Source organism: Heterocephalus glaber, unplaced genomic scaffold (genome assembly GCF_053883595.1).
Source record: "Heterocephalus glaber isolate CG9 unplaced genomic scaffold, H.glaber_assembly_v1.0 deba00001472, whole genome shotgun sequence".
NCBI lineage: Eukaryota > Metazoa > Chordata > Mammalia > Rodentia > Bathyergidae > Heterocephalus > Heterocephalus glaber.
The window spans coordinates 20,295,892-20,301,891 of NW_028258315.1; positions in this window are offsets into that span (position 1 = coordinate 20,295,892).

Here is a 6,000-nt window from a genome sequence, read left to right on the forward strand (position 1 = left end):
ATCTATTTTTCCAATATTTTCTTCTATTAAAATATTTATAATACTTGAAGTCCATGTCTGATAACTCTAACAATCTGGGTGATCTATGGTAGAGCTTCTATTGTCTACTTTTTCTCTTGGTTGATTATTTTTCTGCTTCTTTGCATAGCTCATTATTTTGTTTTGCATGAGGAACGCTGTATATAAAAGAACTTTTAGAAGTTGAAACTATTGCTCTTTTCTGTCTCAGAGTTTGTAGTTTGAGCTGTTGAGCACAGTTAGGGGCTGATCATATTCACCAATTGTACTAATCTGGGGCTGGCTTTCACCTTTCGTTGGGCTTCATCCCTTTGTGGCTCCAGCTTTCTTGAGGACCAGATCTTGTGTTTGTTGCAAATTCTACCCTGCAGTGGGACTTTGTCTCCTAAGTCTCTTTTCTGGGTGTGGCCTTCTTGTTTCAGAGACTGGGTACCCAGCACTATCTCTGTCTCCTCTACCCTGAAAATTCTGGAGCTTAGCTCTTTAGCTTCCTATCTAGATTCAAAATCTGGCAAATGTTTTGAAAGGAAGATGCTTGTCAGCAAAGGGCCCTTCCTCTATCATGACTAAGTCTGCAGCAGATTTCTCTCTTGTACATATTGAGTACAAGACACTAGTACTCAGCACGTATCCTGCAGGGAACAATGGCTATTATCCCATGAGCCTGTAGGTTGCCATTTGTCCATACCAACCCACACAGCCATCAGAAATTCTGTATTTCCCCTTTAGTATAGTTGCCTGCTCTATCTATGAATCTATCTAGAATCCATTGTGGTCTTCTATAGACCTTTAATATCTTTAGAGATGCTTTTTTTAATCTGTCAGTTTTCTTTGATCACTTTCTGCTACTAGCACATTATACTAAGAAGTAGCTGAGTACTGTGGCACATGCCTGTGATCCCAGCACTCAGGAGGCTGAGGCAGGAGGATCAGGGAGGCCAGCCTGAGCTACAGTGAGAGATCAAAGCTGGCTTGAACTACATAGCAAGACCTTATTGCGAAAAAAAGTAGAAGTATTCATGTCTCTAGTGATTTTTAAAATTTTAATGTGATCTTTAAAATAAATAATATCCTAAGATATTAGCCTAGACAACAAACTTTCCTGGCAGAGCATAACTTCTTTGGTTTTTATATTACAACTAAAAAAGACAAAAGTATTTACTTAAATTCACTTATATTTCAATAAATTCACTTATATACCAATTCCATAGGTAATGTGGAATGAATTTCTAGTATTTACCCGTATCCATTTCCTCTTTCCTGGGACACAGGGGTGAGTCATATTTGCAAGCCTTTGGGTAGGCCATGAGTCCTGTTATGACATATGATTGAAATGAATATTTAAATTTTTTAAATTTTTACAGTAAAAGATACATTACCATTAATCCCCTCAAAATACTTCCCCTCTCTTCAAACACTTATATCATCATTCTTGAAGAGCTCTGGAAGCCCTCTTTTGTCTTTAATTATGCTATCATGGCTGCCTCAGTGTCCTGAATTGATTCAAAACACTCACTTTTCATGGTCATTTTGACTTTGGGGAAGAGCCAGGCATCACCTGGTGCCAGCTCTAGTGAATACGGTGGATGAGGACACAGCATGATGTTTTGGTTTTTTTTGGTACTGGGGATGGAACTCGGGTCCTTGCGCTTGTGCAGCAGGAGGCGAAACCACTGAGCTAAATCCCTGGCCCAAGCATAATGTTTTCATGAGCCTGGCTTTGTGTTGGATGACACTTGGCAGGAGCATTCAGAGTATTCTCATCATACCTCACCATATTTTCATCGTAAAGACACACAAAAGGGGACTTCCAGAACTACTTCAGAAAGTGGCAACAATACAGGATGAGTGTGTTCAAGGCAACAAGGAATATTTTGAGGACAATTACAAGTAATTTATCTTGGGCCGGGGGTTTAGCTCAGTGGCACTGTGCCTGCCTCACAAGCACAAGGTCCTCAGTTCAATCCCCGATACCAAAAAAAAAAGTAATTTATCTTTCACTGTATAAGTATTTTTATTTGAACATTCATTTTATATCTTGATCACCCTTTGTACGTCCAGAGGGCTATGAGCATAAATAATGTGTGTCACTTCCAAGAAGAGGCATTTAAGAGTGACAGAAGGGCTAGGGGTATAGGTTAGTGCATGAGACCCTCGATTCCATCTCTGGCACCTAAGGGTGGGAGGATGAGAGGTCTCTACACCCTCTTTCATGCAACAAAGGTCACATGCTTATCTATGGAGCCCCAGCCCGGCTCCCTGAGCCACTGCTGGGAAAGGGATCACCTGAAGACGTGGAAGGCCCATGTTAGACTACACATCAATGTTATGGCTCAGATCTCAAATGGCCCCCAAAGCCTCATGTGTTCGGAAGGTGACTGGATTATAGGCGCATTATAAACTGGCTTGCTGTTAGGAGGTGAGGTCTGGTGGGAAGAGGAGGGTCACTGTGGGTGTGACCTGAAAGGGTCTCTCTCCCTTCCTGGCTCCTCCCTTAACTGTTTCCTGGCTACCAAGATGTGAGGACCTTTCCTTTCCCAGACCTTCCCACCCTGTCTTCCTGCCTTGGAGCTGGCCAACTGTGGACTAAAATCAGGAGCCACAATAAACCTCCCTTCCTTTAAGTTGGGTATTGTGTCCTGGTGAGGGCAAAGTGGTAAGACAGTCAATAGGAAATACCTGTTGTGTGTTGAGTCCCTGAGCTCTCAGACCTTGACCACTGTCCATCCTATCCAGGCACCCAGAACAGGCACCTGAACTAACACAAAGACATTGGGTTTTCCCTGACTACTCCTTTTTCACGTTTAAAGTTCCAAGTTCTAATGATATGGAAATTGTTATTTGAACTACTAGATATAATAGGCAATGGTATAATCATAAAATTATGGAAGGTTGGTGAAAAATAGCCTTCAATTACCTGGCACAGTGTTTCCTCAAGAGTCTTTTTTTTTTCTTTTTCCCTTTGAGGCAAATACATGAAAAGGAAAGCTATATCTATTCTGAGTTAAACTATAACATACCTTAAACTCTAAGTAATTTTAATGATACCATCTTGCATATTAACATTAGGGACTTTCCAGGCTCAAGAAATTAAAGCTATATGTTTAAAGAGAACAGAAAATTTTAATCTTTGGTTCTGCCTTTTCTTATCCATCTTGCACTACCTTTCAGCTGAGAGCATGATACTCACATGACCCCTTGTTAGGGTGAACTTCTCTCTCCCTCTCCCAGATGATTCTTACTCATATTGATGCCTACTTGAATCTACTGAACCCTTGAACCCTAAGTTATAAACAACCTCACTGTGGAGTATCACGGGGTAATAGTAATTCAACGAAGTAACTTCTTGAATAACATACATCTAGTTAGGGAACATGTGTTCTAATCTAAGGAGATAAATATCAGAACATTGCTGTTACTTATTGGTTGGAGAGGTTAAGCTATCAGAAGGGAAGTTTGAAAATATTCCCATTTTTCCATTAAAATGTCTTCTCTGAGTGGCTCTTTATTCCATGGATACACAAAGGCCATCCTTAGGCACAGTAATTTCTCTAAGGTGGGACTGGTGGCAGCAGTCTGTGACGGTTAATTGCATGTGTCAACTTGACTGAGCCATAGGCATTCAGATATCTGTTCAAACATTCTAGGTGTTTCTGTGAAGCTGATTTTAGACTAGTTTAATATTTAAACTTATAGGTAGAGGCAGATTGCCCTCTGCAATGCAGATGTGCCTTACAGAGTCAATGAAAGTCTGAATAGAATAAAATGATTGATTCTCCCCCCCAAATAAAAGGTAATTTCCCCTGCCTGACTGCTTTCAAGCTGAGACATCATTTTTTTTGCAAGCTTTTTCTTTCTTGCCTTTGACTGGAACCATGCCATTGCCTCTCCTGGGTCCCCAGCTTGCCAACTGTGTATCTTGGGACCTGTCAGCTTTCATAATCACCGAACCAATTGCTTATAATAATTTGCCAATGTCCCCTTGGGCGAAGCAAGCCCTTTTCCAAATCCAGTGAGGAAAAGGGCCACAGAAAGGCACCAGTACCAGGAGGGTGACTTACCACAAGAATCTCCAACATCCACTGATAACTCTGAATATCAACAGTCTCATTATTATTATTATTATTATTATTATTATTATTATTATTTGGTATGGGGATCGAACTCGGGCTTGCGCTTGACAGGCAGGCGGAGGAACCACTGAGCTAAATTCCCGGCCCAGTCTCTTCATAACTCCCACCTGGACAGTAGCACTCCCTGGGGAGAATTTTGGAAATTTTGGACATGTTGGGTGTTCTACTGAAGCATACTCCTACCATGAACATTTGAAATGTGCAGTTTTATTATAGATTGTGTAGTGTATGTCTTCTTTATATTGTAGTTTAAGCACTGTGCTTGTTTTATTATGTGGGTAATTACATCCCCCCTGAATTTTATTTCAGGACATTAAAAGTTTTATTGCAAGATATCTGTTATAAGACGGTATAGTCTGGGTCTGAGGTTTGTGAAACTGATGAGTTAAATTTGAGTGTTGTAAGGACGATCTTTCAGTTATCCGCCCTGACAGCCAGATGAAGTGTCACTCACTTTTTAACCTATTTGAAAATTTTGAGCTGTGCGTCTCAGAGTGTGGAACAGGCAGCACCGGGGGTTTCATGCTTTAGGAAGCAATGAGGGGGGAAAAATTTCAGAAAACCTCCGTGGGCTCCTCTGCCAGACTCAGCACCCCTCCAAAGCTCCAAACCTCCGCCACCTCGCTGGCACGGTGAATCTGCTTATGCTCCGTAATTCGAGGTTTGCATTCCTTGTACAATATACACAGAACTCTCCTCCCGCTTGCGAGCCAGCAGAACAGATGGTGCGGTCCCGCGCCCGGAACCTGGAGAAGCACGCGGCAGGAACGCCGTCTTCGCGGCTTCCGCAGTCCACGGCGGCCGTTGACGCGAGCCGTCCACACCCGAGCTGCGCTCTCCGGTCTCCAGGCCACGCCCCGGGCCCCGAGCGGAGCTCCGAGCAGACGGGAGTCCGGGCGCCAGGTGCGCCGCGAGGGCTCCGCGGCGTAGGGCGCCGGGTTCTTTGGTCCCCACCTCCGCCCCGCCCCGCCCCGCCCGACCCCGAGCACCCCCGGCGCTGTCTGCGGCCCACGTGACGCCGGCCCGCGGCGGCTGCGGGGAGGGGAAGGGCGGGAGGGAAGCGCCGGGGGCGCGGAGCAGCTGCCCGCCCCGCGCGGCCCTCTCCGCGCTCCCGCCTCCCCCAGTCCCGGCCCGCACCTCCGCCCCCGCCGCGGGGCTGAGGCCTGGCGGTGCTGACGACGGCGGGGCTCCCTCGTAGCAGCGTTTCCCCTAGGGGTCGTCAGCCGCGGGTTGCAACTGTAACTGCTTCTCTCGGAGCCCACGCGGCGGCTCGCACCCACGAGCCGCAGGGGACGGCGGGGGAGCCCCGGGAGCCGGGCGGGGAGAGGACGGGCACGGGGCCAGCGAACGCCGCGGGACAGATCGCGCCCTGGCACGGAGCCAGGCCTCCCAGGCCCCTGTCCCCGCCAGCCGCGTGCTCCCGCTCCGGGTGCGTGGCCGGAACCCCGGGGCAGCCTTTCCCATGCAGCGGGGCTCGAGTGCGGGCGCCCAGCCAGGCTCGCCTCTGAGTCCCCGGGGAAGGGACGCTCGAGACCGGGTGCGAACTCAGCCTCCCCCCTTGGCTCCGCGCCCCCGCGGTGCCTCCTGCGGGAGACCGGGCCGCCGCGCGCCTGAGGGGTTCGGCCTGCGGGGACGAGGGGGGCGGTCCCGGCCAGGCGCGCGGAGCACGGAGGTGTCTGCAGCCGCCGAGTGGCCGTCAGTTCCGGTCAGTGGCGGAACTGGGCACCAGCGCCAAGGCCCAAGCTGGCCCGGAAAGGAGATGGGGAAGGAGGAGCCGATCGCTCGCGAGGCCCCGGCTGGCCACGGCCGGCTGTGACTTCAAAGGCGCGCGGGGAGCCGGCGGGGCCGC